This window comes from Dama dama, chromosome 3, assembly GCF_033118175.1.
Source record: "Dama dama isolate Ldn47 chromosome 3, ASM3311817v1, whole genome shotgun sequence".
In the NCBI taxonomy this organism is placed as follows: domain Eukaryota; kingdom Metazoa; phylum Chordata; class Mammalia; order Artiodactyla; family Cervidae; genus Dama; species Dama dama.
The window spans coordinates 53990206-54011098 of NC_083683.1; the positions used below are offsets into that span (position 1 = coordinate 53990206).

The 20893-nt window shown below is 40.1% G+C and overlaps 1 protein-coding gene and 1 pseudogene across 7 annotated transcripts in view; one reads left to right on the plus strand and one right to left on the minus strand.

Moving 5' to 3' along the window:
• PPHLN1 (periphilin 1) overlaps positions 1-20893 on the minus strand; it is a 154130-nt gene that overhangs the window by 89707 nt on the left and 43530 nt on the right. The window lies entirely within an intron of this gene.
• Positions 11652-13831, plus strand: LOC133046690 (inactive serine/threonine-protein kinase VRK3-like; annotated as a pseudogene).

The following is a 20893-nucleotide window of genomic DNA, read 5'->3' on the forward strand; positions in this document are numbered from 1 at the left end:
ATCTTTCAGATGCTCACGTAACCGTCTGGTAAGCAACTACAGATACTGGTGACAAGACCAGAACACGTTTCTGGTTATAATTATAAATTTGTCTATAAACAGGCAGTATTTAAAACCTTCAGTATAGATGAAATCAAAGGATAAAAAGCAGAAGGCCTAGAATCTAGGGCTAGAAAACTACCACACTGAGAAGGAAATGGGCTGTCTGAGAAGAATGAGAGAGAGAGGCCACAAGAACATGAGGGACAGGAGAGTAAGTGATCAGGGAAGGAAATGAAAGGGTTCTCCAAGAAGGAGAATAAAGATTTCCTACACTGAAAGTCAACGAGCTCTTCCTGATAACTTACTCAGGAAATGGAGAAGAACAAGGCCACATTCAGAGAAAAGACAGCCTGTTTTCTCTGAAGGGAAAGGAAAGATGAAATGCTGAATTCCAGTTTCCTAATCCTGACACCAGATGGCAGTAAAATCACAACAGCACAATTCAGAGCCATCAGTGGCTTGGGGTGGCTAAAGATACACATGGCCGAAGTACATGTCAGATTTTAAAATCACAGAGCAGAATAACATCTCTCCTCTCCCTCACACCAACCTCTCCTACTGACCATCAGATTAAACAAAAACATCACAGTAGGCATCATCTACCATACGTATACGGTACTACTTTATCCAAGTCATTTATTCACATGCATATTTATAAATATTTTTTCATATCTATATATCTATGTCCCAATATATAAAAGGCACTATAGAGAATTATTCTGGCTCTGAAGAAGCTTAGCATCTAACTGCGGGGATGGGGAGGAAATGTTCCAGAAGGTTGTACCATCATTCAGAAGAGAAGGATATATTAATAGATGAAAAACTGACCAAGAAGTCTTTAAGAAAAGTTAGAATTTAGATCAACACTGTCTAAGAGAAACATAATCATGCCACAGATGATGTAGTCAGAGTTCAAAAGTAAAGAGAAACAGGTGAATTTTAGCAATATTTTACTTAACCCAATATACTCAAAATACTATCAACATGTAATCAATATTTTAAAATTTAGTGAGATATTTTATATTCTTTTTCATCTTACATCTTGAAAATCAAGTGTGTATTTTCTATTTACACAATATCTCAGTCTAAACTGGCCACATTTCAAGTGCTCAATAGGCACATTTAGCTAGTGGCTCCAATACTAAATAGCACAAATTTAGATGTTTGGGAAAAGCAGTCCAAGTTTCAAGAAAAAGCAGAGAAGGATTAAAGGATATGCAAACAAGAACAGTGAAAAGTTTAAAAGGCTATAACTGAAAAACAAAGGAAGAAACTTTTAAAAAGAGAAAAGACAGTTAATATCATATACTGCAGAAACTGGAAGAGACCTTTGTATTTAAAACCTAAGAGTCACATGACCAGTGAGTGGGCTGAACAGTGAACTCTGGAAACCAGTGAACTGTGGGCTGACCAGTGAACTCTGGAAACCAGTGAACTGTGGGCTGACCAGTGAACTCTGGAAACCAAACCAGACTGTAAGAAACTGTATCTATTAAAGGGATTAAACTATCACTTTTCTTCAAAAAAAAAAAAAAAAAAGTTTGGCAGAGGGAAGAAGGAAGAGAACTGGGACAATGCTCTGAGAAAAGAGGCTTATCTGGATATATTTTGAAAGTGAAAGTCGTTCAGTCATGTCCGACTCTTTGCGACCCCATGGACTATACAGTCCAGTATAGATTATAGTATATAGTCTATATATATAGATATATATATATATACTATACCATCTATATATACTATATATACTATACAGCCCATGGAATTCTCCAGGCCAGAAATACTGGAGCGGGTAGCCTTTCCCTTCTCCAGGGGATCTTCCCAACCCAGGGAGCGAACAGGGGTCTCCCGCACTGCAGGCGTACTCTTTACCAGCTGAGCCACAAGGGAAGCCAGAGAATACTGGAGAGGGTAGCCTATCCCTTCTCCAGCGGATCTTCCCAACCCAGGAATTGAACCAGGGTCTCGTGCATTGCAGGTGGATTCTTTACCCACTGAGCTATGAGGGAATCCTGGATATATTTGGAAGCTGAGGGGAAACTGCTAATTTCTTATAGAAGGAGAAACTGATAATCCAAGACCATTTCAGGCAACTGACAAAAAAGGAGCCAAAAATCACCAGGAGAAAATGGGACAAGGGAACTAAGTAGAAGAGAACGGCACAGAAGGAAAGAAGGGAGAACATGCAAGGACACAGAGGAAAATTCTCATTTCAAGAGAAAGCATGAGAAATCTCTCTTCAGAAGTTCTTTACCTCAGTAACATATTTCTGTTGTTTATGCCATAAAAGTGAAAGTCATTCAGTAGTATTCGACTCTGCGACCCCATGGACTACACAATCCATGGAATTCTCCAGGCCAGAATACTGGAGTGAGTAGCCTTTCCCTTCTCCAGGGGATCTTCCCAACCCAGGGATCAAACTCACGTCTCTCACATTGCAGGTGGACTCTTTACCAGCTGAGTCACGAGGGACAGCCCGAGAATACTCGAGTGGGTAGCCTATCCCTTCTCCAGCGGATCTTCCTGACCCAAGAATCGAACTGGGGTTTCCTGCACTGCAGGTAGATTCTTTACCAACTGAGCTATCAGAGAAGCCCTAACATATTTCTAGAAGTCATCAATACAAAGTAAAGAAAGTAAGGCCATGAACAGATGTTTATGGCAGAGTGGAAATTATTTGTCCTTTGGGGAAAAGTTAATTTGAGCAGTGTCCCTCAAAGTGCAGGTCCCCAGACTTGCATTGCAACCTTGAGAGGTGACAAGTGCAAATTTAGGGCATCAAACCACCTACTGAGTCAGAATCTCTGGAAGTGAGACCAAGCATTTAGGGCTTTAACAAGGCCCTGCAGATGATTCTGAGGCACACAAAATTTTGAGAAGGACTGAACTAGACAAGCTCACTGACATATCAGAGTTGTTTACGTACAACCATGGTATCGCTAAGTCAAGGAAGCACTACTACAAACAAAGCTAGTGGTGTGACGGAATTCCAGTTGAGCTATTTCAAATCCTAAATGATGACACTGTGAGTGCTGCACTCAGTGTCAGCAAACCTGGAAAACTCAGCAGTGGCTACAGGACTGGAAAAGGTCAGTTTTCATTCCAATCCCAAGGAAGGGCAATGCCAAAGAATGCTCAATCTACTGTATAACGGTATGCATTTCACATGCTAGCAAGGTTACGCTCAAAATCCTTCAAGCTAGACTTCGGCAGTATGTGAACCGAGAACTGCCAGATGTACAAACTGGGTTTAAAAAGGCAGAGTAACCAGAGATCAAACTGCCACCACCCGCTGGATCATGGAGAACGCAAAGGAATTCCAGAAACATCTACATCTACCTCTGCTTCACTGACTGTTCTAACGCCTATGACCGTTTGGATCATAAAATGGTGGGAAATTCTTGGGAAATGATGGGAGCACCAGACCACCTTACCGGTCTCCTGAGAAACCTGTATGCAGCTCAAGAAGTAACAGTTAGACTGGGACATGGAAAAGAGGACAGGTTCAAAATTAGGCAAGGAGTCCAACAAGGCTGTATATTGTCATCCTGACTATTTACTTTCCATGCAGAGTACATCATGTGAAATGCCAGGCTGGATGAATCATTAGCTGGGATCAAGACTGCTGGGAGAAATATCAACAACCTCAGATATGCAGATGATACCACTCTAATGGCAGAAAGTGAAGAGGAACTCAAAAGCCTCTTGATGAGGGTGAAAAGGAGAGTGAAAAAGCTGGCCTGAAACTCAAAATTAAAAGAAAGAAGATCATGGCATCCAATCCCATTACTTCATGGCAAATAGATGCGGGAAAAACTGGAAGCAGTGACAGAATTTATTTTCCTGGGCTCCAAAATCATGGGGGATGGTGACTGCAACCATGAATTAAAGGACATCAGCTCCTTGGAAGGAAAGTTATGACAAACTTAGACAGCATATTAAAAAGCAGAGACATCAGTTTGCCAACCAAGGTCCACATAGTCAAATCTATGATTTTTTCCAGTAGTCAGGTATATGGATATGAGAGTTGAACCATAAAGAAGGCTGAGCACCGAAGAACTGATGTTTTCAAATTGTGGTGCTGCAGAAGACTCCTGAGAGTCTCCTGGACTACAAGGAGATCCAACCAGTCAATCCTAAAGGGAATCAACCCTGAATATTCATTGGAAGGAGTGTTGCTGAAAGTGAAGTTCTAATACTTTGTTTGGCCACCTGATGCGAAGAGCCGACTCATTGGAAAAGACCCTGATGCTCGGAAAGATTGAAGGCAGAAGGGGGCGGCAGATGAAATGGCTAGACAGCATCACCGAGTTAATGAACATGAATTTGAGCAAACTCTGGGAGACAGCAAAGGACAGGGGAGCCGGGCGTGCTGCAGTCCATGGGGCTGCAAAGAGTCGGACACAGCTTAGTGACTAAACAACAAGTCAAAAACAGTAACTCAGAGCTCATGACAGAGGCAGAACATGTTTCAGTGATGACGATTCTAGGGTTTTGACCATGCCAATGGACAGCTAAACAGAAGAGTTGAAAAACACAAGACTGATGTTAGTTAAAAGTATCACCAAATCAAAACAGAGAGGGATGGAGGAGAAGACTGTGTGCCACAAACTATAATAATCCAGAAACAAGGAATCTGTTGGTGTTTAGTCACTAAGCTGTGTCCAACTGTTTTGCCACCCCATGGACTGTAGCCCACCAGGCCCTTCCCTCTGTCCATGGGATTTCCCAGACAAGAATACTGGAGTGGGTTGCCATTTCCTCCTCCAGGGGATCGTCCAGCCTAAGGATTGAACCCATGTCTCCTGCACTGGCAGGCAGATTCTTTACCACTGAGCCACCAGGGAAGCCATGGGGTCCTGAAAATTCATCAAAGAGTACAGAGACGAGGACAGGGTGGTACACATGGAGAAGTTCACGGATGACACTGGAACTGTGGCTTGGAGGAGGTAATAAGAAGCAAGAAGTATGCCCAGAACTCATCTCAAGAACCAATGAATTAGGAGGGAAGTGGTTTCAACTTGTGAAAGTTAAGTTCCTACTGCAGAAAACAGATGGAAAAAACAGTAGAAAATGTATCAGTCATCTCATTTTTAACCTTCCCTCAAACACATGGACTATCAAGTCATAAAATATTTTACCAAACTTTGAGACAACATGGGGAAGAGAGTGACTGATTCCCTTTCTTTTAACATATACCATGACAAATTCAGATTGATTAAAAAGCTAAATGTTTGGAAGGAAGGGATAGGAAAAAAAAGACCTCTCTGTCTGTACCTGTCTGTCTGTCTGTCTCTCTCTATATATATACATAAATATAAAATAAATAATTATAAGTCTATAAGAAGAAATTACTGTGTATCAAAATACTAAGCTTATATTACACCCAAAAAAAGTGCCTAAAGTTGAAATTTAATTAGATTTAAAGTGACCTTCCAATTAACTGTGACTTTCCAATTAACATCAGATGGCAGTATCTTAAACATTAGTTTTTAATAATTTAATGAATGTTGACAAACCATTGAAGAAGTTTTCTGAAGACACCAATAAGAAGTAGATGAAGGATAGCTAAATCAATGGAAGACAAATAAATATGTCATCTAAGTAAATATTTAATGTAACTCAAGTTATTTTAATTTTTTCTATCAAATATGCAAATGATCCTGACCAGCTGTGAAAATTAGGGTAGTGCATATAAACCTCATCATGAATAAAATACAGTTTGGGTTGGGCTGGAAATTACTAGGGACTTAATGGTCCTAAAAGAAAAATACTAATCCAGCCCACAAAACAGGGTTAGACTTCACGGTCCACACAGACAGCAAATACTAGATAGAGTTGAAATAGCAAACTTTTCTATCAGAATGCTTTTCTCATCTTTAACAATAAATTTCCTTTCTTTTCCTCTATTTATATGTCTATAAAAATCTCTTTGTCTAGGCTCAACCCAATGTGACCAAATGCTGCACAATTTCTTCTTTTTCTTGTCATAACACCAGGTTAATTTAGTTTGCACTTGGTTTCAAATGTCAGCCCAAAGAGTTTCTATCTGAGAGAAAAAAGTCATGACTATCAAAACAATCCAGTTATTCATAAATATTATGGATGTCTTCATGTGTATCACTAGTGCACGTGACATTAGTTTTATGAAACAACTGAGTCCTAATTTTCTTAAGTTTTTGTCACCCACTATAATTTATGACAAATTTATGAGGTTAAAAATGGATATACAAAGGCTTAGTTTGTTTGTTTTAATTATGATAATATGGCAAGGACAAATTGAGCAACCTTGTATCTTTTACCTTATACTGAAACAAAACCCTTTCATAGATTTATTTCTATTTCTTTGATGTGAGAATGTAATGAGTCTTAAAAGCATGTAAGTCAACAGAAAATCAACAATGCTTTCATCTATAAACCTATTCCTAATAAAATCAAGGAATTTTTCCTTTACAAATGATTTCTATAATGTGACTGTAGTATTTTCATAATATTAAAGTTTTAAATTTTGATTTTTAATTAGAAATTACTTAAGCTTTTTTTTTTCTTTCATTTCATTGATACTTCCTATTCATCATGTGGGAGAGCAAAATATTTCCCAATTATTTAGTAAATCACTTTAACTACTATTAACAACTTACATAACTAAATATTTTCCAATGTCAATATTCTCTTAAGTTCCCTAGTTTAGATTTCTAAAACTGATCTTCCACTCCTTAATGCCACCTCCCTCCAACACCAACCTTTCCAATCCAAAAAGAAACCTTTAGCCAATCTTTTCCAGAGTAATTAAGTGGCTGTAATTATACTTTAGCGAGGAAAAGCAACCTACAGAAACAGCTTCCTAATGCTTAGCTTAATGTACTCACGTGACTAGTAACAACTATCATTATTGCTCCGAGAATCCGATTCTGTAAATGCAGAAAAACCTATTTATACAGGTTATGAATATGAAAAATACTCAAATATATGCAAGAATAAAAAGGATTTTATTGGTGAGGCTCCTTAGTATACACTAATGGTTCTCAAGTGGTGGTGCTTTTGCTCCCACTAGGACAGGTGGCGACATCTGAAGACACGATATTTCTGACTCAAGAGTGGGGACAGTACTAGCATCTACTGGGTAAAGCTCAGGACAGACCCCCTACAATGAAAAACTGCCCAGGATCAAACGCCAATAGTGTCAAAGTTCAGCAAGCCTGAGGCAGACAGACACATGTACAAATACACTCCCTCACAAATTTATCAGTCTAAGAAACAAGAAAAACTATTCAAGAGCTTTCTTGGAACCAATTAACAATTCTAAAATGTTGCTTTATGATACACATAACATCAAGCACTAAAGTTTCTTCAATTCTCCTAAACATTCAAACTATGTTACATTTTCAAGTAAAATATTTTCTACTCTATTTTCAACCTTTTAATTTATATATAGTCCCATAGTTAAGAGCACAGGCTCTGGAACAAGCCTGTCAGGATTCAATCCTGGTTCCATTATTTGGTTACCATGGGAGAGGTTTGCAGTTACTTAACCTCTCTGCGCCTGTTTCCTCATCTATAAAATGGAAATGATGGGACTAAGAGGAATAATGCCTACCAGCATACATAACATGTGTCATGTATACTAACTCACTAACTCAAAGAAAAAACAAACACTGGCTACAGCGAGCACTGACAACGGTGTGAAAGGACTGGACCTCACATGCAGGAACATAAGTGGGCGCAAAGCCGCGAGCCCTCAGTCCACAATCACATGACTGACAAACGCACATCTTCATCAGTGACCGATCACACCGCATTTTTCGAAGGCTTTTGGGTTAGTCACCATGTGTGTGTTATTCAGTTCACAGGCAAACAACAAAGATGTAGTTTGGTTGCCTTCTTGTGCCAAAAAAAAAGAAAAAGTGTAATGGTAGGAGCGGAATTCAAATTGAATATAAATGGAGTTATCGAAGAAATAAGTGACCAAGGGAATGCTGACAATATTGCTTTCAAGACATGCGCTGGTGTCTTCACAGCTACTGTACACAGAACAGGTGATTGGTGGGAACATACTGTGGAGCACGGGGAAACCTGCTGGGTGCTCTGTAATGACCTGGATAGGGAGGCAGTCTGGGAGTGAGCGGGTATGTGTATATGTACGGCCAATCCACTTTGCTATCCACCAGAAACTAACACAACGCTGTAGATTAACTATACTCCATAAAATTAAGAAGAAAAAAGTAAAATGACTGACAACACCAAGCACTGACAAGGATGTGGAGCAACTGGAATTCTCACACACTGCTCGAAGTAATGCAAGATAGCCACTTCAGCACATAATATAAGAACTTCCTATAATGTTCAACACATACATACCATACAACCCAGAAATCTCACTAGGAGTTACACGAGAGAAAGAAAATTCTGTGATCACTCAAAAAAAAAAAGATATGCAGCCTGAGGAAAAATGGTAAAGGCAAACTTACTGAAGGCAAACAAGCAAAGAGACTATGACAAAAAGGATAAAGGTGTCTCAGAGGAAGTGAGGCTAATAAAAAATCCACGGTAAAGGAACTCTCAAGAGATACTTCCAACAATGAAAATGCAAAGGATAAAATGTTGGAAACTGACTCAAACTCAGAACGCAGTGTAACAATTCATCAAGGCATAAAAAAGATGCTTGCTTCCAGGAGACAAACACTGTTCAAACTACTCCTGATAAGTTTTTGACAAAGGTTTCTAATGTTTTAAAAAATTACAGTGTATTAAATGAGTATTAGTTTTACTTTTACAAAAAGTTTTTACAAGTTACAACAACTGTAATTGTTGTCACTGACTATTAAAATTGCTTTAGGTCAGAATAACAATCACCTTTGAAGAGGAAGAAGAAAGCAATCGAACAGAAGCATGAAAAAGCTTCTGAGACGCAAGTAAAATTCTCTCTCTTAACATGGACTGTGGTAACACTTAGGGTTCACACTGAGCTATATACCTTGATTTATGTACTTTGTATATGTTATATGCTCTAGTGTCTTTTCTTTTTTAAAAGATGTTTATTGTCCTCTAAAAATATGAAATATAAAAATATAGCTCTTTGTCACTTAAAATGGTATGAAAGGATTTTTTTAGAAAGCAAACAGAACTTTTATCTTTCAAAAAAGAATTTCCATTATTAAGATTTATTTTAAGGGAAAACAAATTGTAAGATGCAACTACTGTCTAAAAATCCTTATTACATCCTAAGGATTTCTTTTGAACACTCAGACAGCATAGCTTACTCGCCCAAGAGAAGAAAGCCCTGTCAACTACCACAACCAATGTGGTGTCAGGTAATCATCTCAGAGCATCACCAAGAAATCTGTGCAACAAGATTAGCTTCCTCCACCTCACGATACTCTGCAAAGGCAAACCTTTCCATACATCGTGACCGAGAAATCATCCAACTTATATTTCACTGTGATCTACTTTTTCATCATTCAGAAAAATGCTGTACCTTAACAAAGCAACTCAACTTTTAACATTGTTTCCAAATACAACTCTCTTTACCTAACCTTCAGGAAAGTCAGTGAACAGACTGAAACAAAATCTCTTATAAATAAAACATTTTAAAAAACCCTTTGTAATAAAATGTAAAGTTTTTTTTTTCCTCCCACAATTTTTCTTAAATCTTTAGTGCCTATTATTATATATATGCAACCAAATGCTATCAAAGGACTAGTGAATAAGCAAACACAAAATATTATCATTAGGAAAATTTTAAGTGTTCCATTGCCCTTGGGTTAACAGCTGGTATTTCGGTAAACTCACTCCTGGCTTTAATTCTGTACCATATATTTAACAGATATTTTCTACTAGTAAAATCTTTGATGTATTTTTTTTTAATATTTCTATTTCATAGAGTTTGACCTAAAGATAATATTACTTCGAGGCTTACCTTAGTTTTTGCTACTTCAACAAAATACCACTACTACTTTAAGAAACACTTCTTAAAAAAAAAAAAAAGAAAAGAAACACTTTTAGGTCCAAAAATGAGGAACTAAATTCTAACTTGACTTTTGAAAAAAAATCTAGAAAAACTGAACAAAAAACTTGATTTTTAGCAACCTGCTCAGTCATCAGAGAGCTAAGAATGAAGTAGAATTATGCATCTACAAGAGAAGTAGGAAGCCCAGAGATCTGGGTCTGTCTCTTGGGGGTTGCTTTTGCTTTTATGTATCTGCCAATTTCAAAAGCATCAGTTGAAAGGATTAAAAGCTAAGAAATAATTTTGACTGCTTCATAGGATTAGGATAGCACATAAAAACAGAGTCCAGATCTTACCAAAGAGGGCTGAAACTACACAATGAGCCTGGGTGAACTGGAAACAGACTAGCCTGGCTTCATACAACCTAAACTCCCTAAGGTAACCTTGAATTGCTAATGATTTATGACCCTTTATCTGAAACATAAGATTTCTGTTCTCTTGAACATTAATTAAAATTCCTTAAAATCATTTCAGATGGGACTTTCAGGGTGGGACAGTAGATGGGAGTCCACCCACCAGTGCGAGGAACGCAGGTTCCACCCCTGGTCCGGGAGGATTCCACACACGGTGGAGTAGCTAGGCCCATGCACCACAACTGCTGAGCTCGGGCGCTGGAGGCAGCAGGCCACAACTGCTGAGTCTACATGCTGCAGCTACTGAGGCCCATGTGCCTAGAGTCTCTGCTCCACAGCAGGAGAACCCACCATGATGAGAAGCCCTCGCACCACAGGCAGAGATTAGCCTCTGCTCAACCAACTGGACAACACCCATGTGCAGCAACAAAGACCCAAGGTAGCCAAAAAATAATATATATTTTTTAAAATTATTTCAGATATAAAAATCCCATTTTAACTTAAAGTCACATGAGCAAAATAAATCTAAGATGGACATTCTTAAACACAGAACTTTTTCCTGAAGCACTGTATAAATTAAATTCACATATACAACTGTCATTTAGGACACAGAATGCAAAACAAAATCTCTATAGATTATCGTTAGTTTACCCCCAAAAATTAAAAGGAAAGAACAGACTGATAGATAGAAATATCACCATTCTATTTATACTTTTTCTATCAAAATGTGCTAGTTCCAGTACTCATTCATAAAATTCATCAATATGCAGCAGACGAATGGATAAGGAAGCTATGGTCCATATACACTATGGAATATTACTCAGCCATTGAAAATAATTCATCTGAATCAGTTCTAATGAGATGGATGAAACTGGAGCCCATTATACAGAGTGAAGTAAGCCAGAAAGATAAAGACCAATACAGTATACTAACATATATGGAATTTAAAAAGATGGTAATGATAACTCTATATGCAAAACAGAAAAAGAGACACAGATGTACAGAACAGACTTTGGGACTCTGTGGGAGAAGGTGAGGGTGGGATGTTCTGAGAGAACAGCATTGAAACAAGTATATAATCTAGGGTGAAACAGATCACCAGCCCAGGTTGGATGCATGAGACAAGTGCTCAGGGCTGGTGCACTGGGAAGACCCAGAGGGATGGGATGGAGAGGGAGGCGGGAGGGGGGATTGGGATGTGGAACACATGTAACTCCATGGCTGATTCATGTCAATGTATGGCAAAAACCACTACAATATTATAAAGTAATTAGCCTCCAACTAATAAAAATAAGTGAAAAAAAAAAGAGAGATCAAACCAAGAAGAAAAAAAAAAAAAGTCATCAATATGGGGGACTTTCCTGGTGGTCCAGTGGTTAAGACTCTATGTTTCCAATGCAGGGGGCACAGGTTTGACTTCTGGTCAAGGAACTAAGATCCCACATGCTGAGAAGCATAGCCAAACAAACTTTTTAAAATTACTCAATATCAGTATAGTATAATCATTTTAATGCAAGTATCATCCTGATTTTAAGAAAGAATTCTTAACAATTCTTTAACAATGACCCTGAAGCATGCTGAACACAAGATACTGGGAACTTGAGCATATTTTAATTGAGAGTCCATAATTCACAGGGTAAAACTCTGTACTTAAGACAAACTTCCATTTACTGCAGAAAGAAAACTTACATCAAAAGCTTTCAAACTATAAAGTTTCAGTCAAAGTGAAAATGGGCGCAGCGCCTCCCGCCCTAGCGGAAGTTTCCGCAGGGCAACTGAGGACGACACAGTTAAGATGGAGTTTCCAGCCCAATGAATCTGAGGGCCAGATCGTGACCCCATAAAGCATGATCTGTCCAGACTGTGGCAAAGGTATTGAAGCAACATTCAAATTCTGCCCCTACTGCGGAAAACCTTTGCCTACAGAGAAGCATGAGGAGTCCCAGTCCTTTGTTAAACCGTTTACATCATCCTCCCAAGGCTCAAGGAGAAAAAGGAACACCAGTTCCGAAACATCTTCCAAGAAAGTGAAATGGTCCAGCTATGCTACCTCCCCCTCCTGCTCCCTCCCCTCGGAAGGCAAGAGTTCTGGATCTGAAGACACCTTGAGTACCAGTGGGAAACCCAAAGGGAACCTGAGCACATCCCCAACTCCCCGTAGCAGGCCTCAGACGACCAGACAAAGCCCTCAGACCCTGAAGCGAAGCCGGATGACCACCTCGCTGGAGGCTTTGCCAGTGGGGACGGTGCTGACAGACAAGAGTGGGCGGCACTAGAAGCTGAGATGCCTCCAGACCAGGGATGACCAGGGCATTCTCTATGAAGCTGAGTCTGACTCCACCACCGGCAACGAGTCAAGCCCCCAGAAACAAAGATTCTCACTTAAACTAGATGCCAAGGATGGGCGCTTGTTCAATGAACAGAACTTCTTCCAGCGGGCTGCCAAGCCTTTGCAAGTGAACAAGTGGAAGAAGCTGCACTCAATCCCGCAGCTGGCCATCCCCACCTGCATCGGTTTCGGCGTTCACCAGGACAAGTACAGGTTCTTGGTGTTTCCCATCCTGGGGAGGAGCCTTCAGTCAATCCTGGATGACTTCCCAAAGCGCGTGATGTCAGTGAGGTCTGTGTTCCAGATGGCCTGCCGGCTGCTGGATGCCCTGGAGTTCCTTCATGAGAATGAGTACGTTCATGGCAACATGACAGCTAAGAATATCTTTGTGAATCCAGAGAACCTGTGCCAGGTGACCCTGGCAGGCTACGGCTTCACCTTCCGCTATTCGCCAGGTGGCAGACACGTGGCTTACACCGAAGGCAGCAGGAGCCCACATGAGGGGGACCTTGAGTTCATTAGCATGGACCTGCACAAGGGATGCGGGCCCTCCCGCCACAGTGACCTCCAGACCCTGGGCTACTGTTTGTTGAAGTGGCTCTATGGGACCCTGCCGTGGACAAACTGCCTTCCCAACACCGAGGAGGTCATGAAGCTGAAACAGAAGTTTCTTGACAACCCGGAGGGCCTCGTGGGACAGTGCAGTCGCTGGATCACCCCCTCAGAGACCCTGCAGGAGTACCTGAAGGTGGTGATGGCCCTCCAGTACGAGGAGAAGCCGCCCTACTCCACACTGAGGAACAATCTGGAAGCCCTGCTGCAGGACCTGCGGGTATCTGCCTACGACCCCTTGGACCTCCAGGTGGTACTCTAGAACTTTCAGCCTGGGGTTTGAAATAGGAAAAAAAAAAGAGCTATGTGACTCAAGGCCTGCTGTAGAATCACAGATAAGCTTCTCGAAAGATCCCTCGAATGTGCATTCCTGCCACTTCTTCAGGTGAAACTGCTCATCATTGGTCTAGATCAGCCTCAGGGAACCCGGAAGTTAGGCCCCAGATACTGTGAACTCCCTCCTTTCGACTGTCCCTCCCTTCAGCTGTTGTCTCCTGCCAGCCCCTGAGGCTTCGGGCGGAGAAGACCCCCCGGTTCACAGATGGGGGTTGGGCTGGTCCCCTCAGTGGGGACGCTGCCATTGGCACCACTACGCTTTGACAATAAATGGTTTCATTGGAACTTGGGGAAAAAAAAGAAAGTGAAAATGTTAGTTGCTCAGTCCCATCCGACTCTTTGTGACCCCATAAACAGTAGTCCACCAGGCTCCTCTGTCCGTGGAATTCTCCAGGCAAAAACACTGGGGTGGGTAGCCATTCTCTTCTTCAGGGGATCTTTCTGACCCAGGGATCAAACCTGGGTCTCCTGCACTGCAGTTGGATTCCTTACTGTCTGAGCCATCAAGGAAGCCCTTATAAAGTTTCTAGTTACACTGATATGAGGATATCAACAAATATAATGAGCACAATCAAAAAGAGCCCTTGAAGAAATTTAAGTACAGCTAGAATGCTTACTATGAAGTTTCCCCCTGCCCCAAATCATATATTTAAAGGAACTGATGCTTTTTATTATCAAAAAAGTATATAACTTGAGAGTTAGGAAAGATCTTCGGCTGCATCACAAACATCTCAGCTACAGTGCTGAAAAGTTCAGGAGGCAAAGTCACCCAGAGAATGTAAGACGGGAAGAACAAAGACCCCGTAACACTGCTACTCAAAATGGGAACCTGGGACCATCTGCCCTGTTTATTACTTTGAATGCTGGTTTCAAAAGCAGGTTTATAAAGTTCAGGATTCTCGTCTGTTAACATAATTCCAGTCCCTCACACCAAAACAGACAAATTGTGATCAACCTCTCAGTTTCAGCAGATGTACATTTACCAATTAAGAGCAAAAATCAGGCAAAGCAAGAGGCAAAGATACAAGGGGAGGGGAGAAGAGGGAGAAAGAAAGCAAGTTACCTCTTATTCAGGACCTCACCTTTCCTTCCCACATTCAACACTCAAATATTTCACACAAAATACTGGCTATTTCTAGTGAACAGGATCTTCAAAAAGGAATCAAAAATTCAGAAATCATTTTGAGAAAGCATCTGGGTAACTGCTTAAGCAAAGTTAAGAAAAGTTAAGTGCAGACCTCAAATATCTGTTTTTAAATGTGGAACAAGAGAACAAGGGGGTACTGTGACTTGAGCATATTACTTTTTATTCAGAAAGCGAAGAGGAACTAAAGAGTCTCTTGATGAAGGTGAAAGAGGAGTGTGAAAAGCTGGCTTAAAACTCAACATTCAAAAAGCTAAGATCATGGCATCCAGTCCCATCACTTCACAGCAAATAGACAGGGGGAAGAAAATGGCACCAATGACAAAATTTATTTTCTTGAGCTCCAAAATCACTGCAGATGGTGACTGCAGCCACAAAATTAAAAGACACTTGCTCCTTGGAAGGAAAGCTATGACTAACCTAGACAGCATATTAAAAAACAGAGACATCACTTTGCCAACAAAGGTTCATACAGTCAAAGCCATGGTTTTTCCAGTAGTTACGTACAGGTGTGAGAGTTGGACCATGAAGAAGGCTGAGCACTTAAGAATTGATGTTTTCCAACTGTGGTGCTAGAGAAGATTTTTGAGAGTCCCCTGGACAGCAAGGAGAGCAAACCAGTCAATTGTAAAGGAAATAAACCCTGAATATTCATTGGAAGGACTGATACTGAAGCTCTAATACTTTGGCCACCTGATGCAAAGAGCTGACTGACTGGAAAGACCCTAATGCTGGGAAAGACTGAAGGCAGAAGGAGAAGCGGGAAAGAGAGGATGAGACGGTTGGATAGCATCACTGACTCAACGGACATGAGTTTGAGCAACCCCAAGAGACGATAAAGGACAGGGAAGCCTGGTCTGCTACAGTACATGGGGTCATGGAGAGTTGGACACGACTGAGTGACTGAACAACAAAATCAAGTAACTGTCTTGCACCAGAGTTGAGATTAGATGTTTGAAGACCCAGTCTAGAGTTCCCTCCACAAAACCATATTTTTACAGCTAAAAAGTATTTGAAGCATGAGATATGGACAGAGATCTCCCAGTTAGAATACAGATTTTTTTTTCCTGTTTTAGTCATAATTTGATCTCTAATATCTAAAACAGTACCTAATGTTACTAATGGAGGAGGAAATGGCAACCCACTCCAGTATTCTTGGCTGGAGAAGCCCATGGACGGAGGAGCCTGGTGGGCTAGAGTCCACCGGGTCGTAGAGTCAGACACGACTGAGCGACTTAACTTCATGTTACTAAAGAAAAAATGTGTCTAACTTGATGTTACAAAAATACCCAAAAATGTAATGTTGATTCATTACACACAAAAAAGTCTGTCTAACCACCATCAATCTGTCTAGGGGAGGCATTCCAAGGTGAGAAATTCTGCTCCAAGAACCCCGGCTGACCACACTGCTATTTCAACTTGTGGCTTCCGAGTCACATGCTTGCTACCACTGCCTTCCAGGGCCCACCCTGCAACACGGGAAAAGGTAAACGTGTATGAAAGAAGATGTGTAGGAACAGAACTCCTACTCACATTATACTGGAGACAGTCACAAGGCCGCACCTAGCTAGTAGGAAGGCTAGGAAAAGTAGTCCACCTATGTGCCTAAGGTATGTGACGAAGAGGTAGAAGTCTTTGAAGAATGATGAAATGAAAAGTTTTCAATGAAAAGTTTTCCACATGAAAAATGTGTCTAATAGGCAGGTGGATGTAAAAGTGTAGAGCTCAGAAGAGAAGCCAAAGCCAGAGACACAGATCTGTTTGCCATCAGCAGCAAAAACAGTACAGGCCAGAGTTTCTCAAACTCTGCATTACAATCAAATTCCAAGGTTCCACTTACTGAATCAGAACCTCTTGAGATAAAGCCTGGCAAACTTCATTTTTAATGAGCTTCTAAGCAATTCTTACCAACACAAGTTTTAGAAACATGGGCAAAGGGAATAACTGCCATCAAGAACAAAGGTTCAAGGGACTTCCCTGGGGGTCCTGTAGCTCAGAATTCACTTGCCAATGCAGGGGACATGGGTTCGATTCCTAGTACAGGAAGACCCCACATGCCATAGAGCAACTAAGCCTGAGCACCACACTTACCGTGCAAGCGCTCTGCAACTAAAGTGCTATGCTGGGCTAAGTGGCTTAAGTCATGTCAGACTCTGTGCAGCCCTATGGGCTGTATCCTACCCAGCTCCTCTGTCCATGGGATTCTCCAAGCAAGAGTACTGGAGTGGGTTGCCATGCCCTCCTCCAGGGGATCTTCCCAACACAGGGATCGAACCTGGGTTTCTTGCATTGCAAGCAGATTCTTTACCATCTGAGCCATGAGGGAAGCTTCCACAACAAGACAATCTACCACAATCAGAAAACCACACCCATGCACTGCAACAAAAAGTAGCCTCTGCTCGTCACAACTAAAGAAATCCCGCACACAGCAATAAAGACCCACTGCAGCCAAAAACATATAAATGAAAACAAATGAAAATTTTAAAAAAAGAATAAAGATTCAAGATGAAGTTACCACAAATGAGAGAAGGTACCAAGAAGTTAACACTGTGAGCATGATCCTGTGGTTTCCGGGCTGCTGTCACACTATACTACCTATTAGATCAATAGTTCTCAAGTCTAGCTTCACAGCAGAACATCTGAAGAGCTTTTAAAAAATATCAACATTGAGGGTCCACCCACCAATTATTACATCATATCTCCGAGAGTGAGGACCAGGAATTGCAGAGTACTCTTTCTTAAGCTTTACACCTAATTCAGAGTACAGCCAGGATTGAAAAACACCATTATGAGACAGTTGCTATCACATGTTCCTCATTTCAGAGTCCTAGGTTAATGTCCTACTTTAAAGATTGCAAATCTTCATTTTAATTAATTGTGAACACTGAAAAATCAAGAAATTAAACATTGTTTAAAAATCTGGATTTCTGAGTTCTTTCAAGGTCAGAAGTAAATAGATTCCTATACAGCAAGGATCAGCTGATACCAGGTAGCAGCTGATCCAATCTGATCCTCAGCATTTGTTTATATTCCCTAACTGGTCACTGTAAGCACATGAGTTATAGCCATTAGTAGACATGGACATTATTACTACAGATAAACATGTTAACTACTCACCTGTAAGTATTACAAGTATCCTTTATGTCTAATAGCTGTATTTGTATATACTCATGTAACAAAATAAAGAAATCTGTATCAATCTTATAAATGTTTTCATATCAGCCTCTTCATAAACCGATCCCTTCAACTTCTTTCTTTAACTGAAACCTGGAAGTGGAACACAAATACTAGCTCCCCTCAATCTGCTGAGTAATAAGTGCACACTGGTGACTTTACCTCAGAGTCCTGAGGTACATGGGGCACAGAATTATGTTCTAAATCCTCCATCCTCCAAGAAAAGACAGAAAGAGACAGACAAACTTCTTATTTAAATTCATGCAAACCACCATAACCCCACACTGTCTGTATTTTCAACCTCTGGGAATGCTCCCACATTTCCTAAAGCCTGCACTCAATGACACAGTCTGCACTGTAACATAACCTATCCACATCGTGAGTGACTTTCAGAATTCAGAGGATCATCTGTGCAGCTTGGGAGCAATTTCCGGGCCAGGCACCTCTTACCTCTCCACAATACTTAGCCACTCCCCTAAATCCAAAACCTTGCCACTTATTACCCAGAGGTGCTCTTCATCAGAATCTAATACTGCCTTCTTATAACAATGTCTTATCCTTCAGTTTTCTCATTCCTATAATAACTCCACCTGCACTTTACAGATACCTGTAAGTCTCCTATATTATCTAGCAACCCATGAACCCCATTCTCATTGTGCTTCCAGCCTAAATTACAGTATTTGAAACCCTCTATGAAAACTACTAACTTTCCTTCCTGGCAATTCTGATACAACATATAAGCCAAGACAAAGCCTGCATTAATTCCAGTATTTGTGATTTCCTCATTGATATAGCTCAGCTGCCATATCCTAGAGAGAAATTATGAGAGCCTACAGATTGATCCCCTACAGGTACAGTCTGATTTTCCTATGCCTTCAACCGCACTAATAAAGTTTTTACTTATCATTAGTGAGCTCAATCTCTCATTCATGTCAGCAAGTATTCTGTATCTTGATAATTCTTCCCAAGTCCTTTAAACTAGTACCAAATCTTTTACTCTCAATGAGTTACCTACCACACTGAAAAATAAAGCAATCTCCAGACATGAACTATCTCCCTCAACTGCCAGCCCAGATTCCTCTCCCATAATGTGTCTTCATCTGCCTGTCCCTAATTCTGTCCTTCCTTTCTTGGCATATGATTGTCTCCTCCCAACCATTAAAAGTTAGCCCTTCTATCAATAGTCTTCATCCTTGTCCTCATTTAACTACTTCATCAGTTAGCCCTTTTCTTTCTTATACCCTCAGCCTCTCTTTTCTCTTCAATCTGTAAGTATGCTCGTTACTGATCAGCTAAAAATGTTTTAGGTGATCTCCATTTAGCCAGTGCCCGTCTCCAGTTAACAACACTGCCTATTTTCTATCCCAATTATTTTTCTTTTAAAGTTATCCACCCAGGTTGAATCTATCCCCTTCACATGTCATTCATCCTAACACTGCCAAACCAGGGGATATTTTATCTTTTTATCACTGAAACACTCAACTGCAAGAGACATTGGTAACCCTTAATGCTGTTTAAAAACCTTTATCTTCCATCACTTCCATAAAAGTGTTTTAGGGGTTCTGACCTTAGTCCATTGCTCTTGTCTAAATATACCTTCTCGTTGGACAACCTCAATTCTGAATGCAGCTCCTCCCTTGAAACCACTGCTTCTGTACTGCCAATCTCAGATAATGACATTGTTATACACACAGTAAACAAAACGAAAAATCCAGGCATTTCCCTCTCCTTTCTTATCATATCCAACAATCACATTTTGCTAATTTTTCAGCATTTATCAAATTTAACCCTTTTCCTCTATCCCAATTTGCCTTTTCCAATTCAGATATTCATGGCTTCTTATTTTATCTCTAGTGCCATTTTTAAAAGTAATCCCCTACACTGAAGACCAACCACAATCTGAGTTACTATAGCCCCTCTCTTTCTACGAGGCTAAAAATTTTCAACAGTTTATCACAGTTAATAGAATAAAACCCAGACTTCTTAGTTATAGTTTAACCCATAGTTGCCCAGCTCTTACATAATCACCTGTTAATAGCTCTACACATCATGCTTTTACACAGCTTTGTAAGATGTGGTACCCATTACTCTTTTTCTGGTTAACTTTATTTTTCCTTCAGGTTCTATTCAAATGATCTGCTCCTACAGGAAACTTTTAATAAAATCTCAGTACAGGATAAGTACGTCTTTGTGTTTAGCATTTGATGAAACTTGAGCGTGTATTATACTACACTTGTGCATCTATTTCACTAAGCAGACTGTAAGCAAGTGATAGAAGCACAGTGGTCTACACATAGCAAACACTCAATAAACATTTGTGCCCCTGAACAAAACCAAAAAAGGTATTATACAGTATTTTTCTCTGCCAAAGAGATTATCACCTAAGATAAAAAAGCTATAATAAAAATAAAAATTAAACTTACTCTTTTTAAAAACATCAGTATGCAGTATGAAATACTGAAGTACTAAATCAAAATTTTCCATATGTGAATACAGGGGGGAAAAACAGTGTTTAAAAATAAAGTATACTGGCCACTTGGTGACACTCTTGTTCCATATTTTTCAGTATTATTTAATACTTTATTCTAAGGTTTATTCTACAGGGGAAAAAATTACTTAAAAAAAACCTCATTCTGTCTAAATCAATAACTCTTGATAAAGTATAACATTTTCCTTAAATATAAAGTGAAATAAATCCTAACATATTTTGAATTTCACAAACAAATGTGTTTTGTACAAATAGATAATCACTGGGTAAAAACAGAACCAAGAGTGGTAGGTAACGATATACTTGAAATGTAGACAAATTATCAGGTATGTGGCTCTATTAAATAAGAAAGTGGTAACTTTCAGAGCATGGGCAGGGATTGGGGGCTTATTGTATGAGGATGACAGAAAAT